Raw genomic sequence first — 1,163 nt, 5'->3', positions numbered from 1 at the left:
TGTCAGGTATCCAGGAAATAACTCATTCAGACCTATTGACAACACCTCTTTGCCTTGGCAAAGCTTCAGGGAACACTGACCCAAGACAAATAAGGAAAACAAAGACAATATATGACAAAGCAAAGGGCTGGTATTGATCTGGGCTCCCAGCACTGTAAGAGCCCATGCCAGACAGCCAAACCATGAGGAAGATTCCAGTGCTTCTGCCCTTCAGGAGGCTCTCCCCAGTGCTGGGGACTGAGGCTGAAGGCCTCCCCTTGGGGTTCCACTGCCACGCACTGCTCAGGCCTTACCTGAGCTCCTGGAAAGGCTGGGCTCCGATTCACCAGGGCCTCCACAATCATCTCCCAGACTGCTTCCTTGGAACCATCCTTGGTCCAAATCAGAGAAAACCAGGTCTTCCCACTGCTGGTGTACAGCGCGGCTACATGATGGTAGAGAGAAGGCTAGCGTAGACAGGCTCTTGCAGCCAAAGGCCATGGCCCCAAGAGAGGAAGACCCTCAGGGACCTTCCCTTTGGTCTACAGACCAGCTGAAGGCAGTCAGGGCTACTGGAAGAGGGAGTGGGTGAGGCCTGTGCCTACACTGGCTACACTGAGATTCCTAAAACACCTGGGGGAACTGATGATCTCATTGATGGCAGGTGCAATTTATCCCAGCTTGCCTGCAGCACCAGTTTCCCTGTCAGGGTTGAACCTATTACCAGGCCCTTTGGAAGCTGAGGACTAGTACACTTAAAGGTGAGAAGTTCCTTCATTTCCCAAAGAGAGGCCTAGGCATGAGGCTGCCTCCTTGCCTAGGTCCCCATATCTGAAGTAAATCACCCTAATCCTAAACATGGCCAGCCCAGACAGCACAGAAAAGGGCAGACACACAATGCAAGCCTGTGCCAGGGTATAGCACTGCTGCTCCCCAGCTAAGACAGGGAGGATGGCTGTGGATGGGTGTGTGAGCCGGCACAGGCAGCATGCAGTAACAACCACAAAAACACAGATGAAATGCACAGTAAATTTATTTCCATTACCTCACCAACCAGGGAATCCTCAAAGCAGGACCCAGGCAGAGTCACATAAACAGGGATGCCAGCACTGTGGAGTCTAGTCCATGCTCAAGGATCACCAAACCTGCTGTTTTCACATGTATATCAGGGATTATTGCAGGCA

Source organism: Geospiza fortis, unplaced genomic scaffold (assembly GCF_000277835.1).
Source record: "Geospiza fortis unplaced genomic scaffold, GeoFor_1.0 scaffold102, whole genome shotgun sequence".
Lineage (NCBI taxonomy): Eukaryota > Metazoa > Chordata > Aves > Passeriformes > Thraupidae > Geospiza > Geospiza fortis.
The sequence above is the reverse complement of the archived record's forward strand: the minus strand, read 5'-3'. Positions refer to the sequence as shown.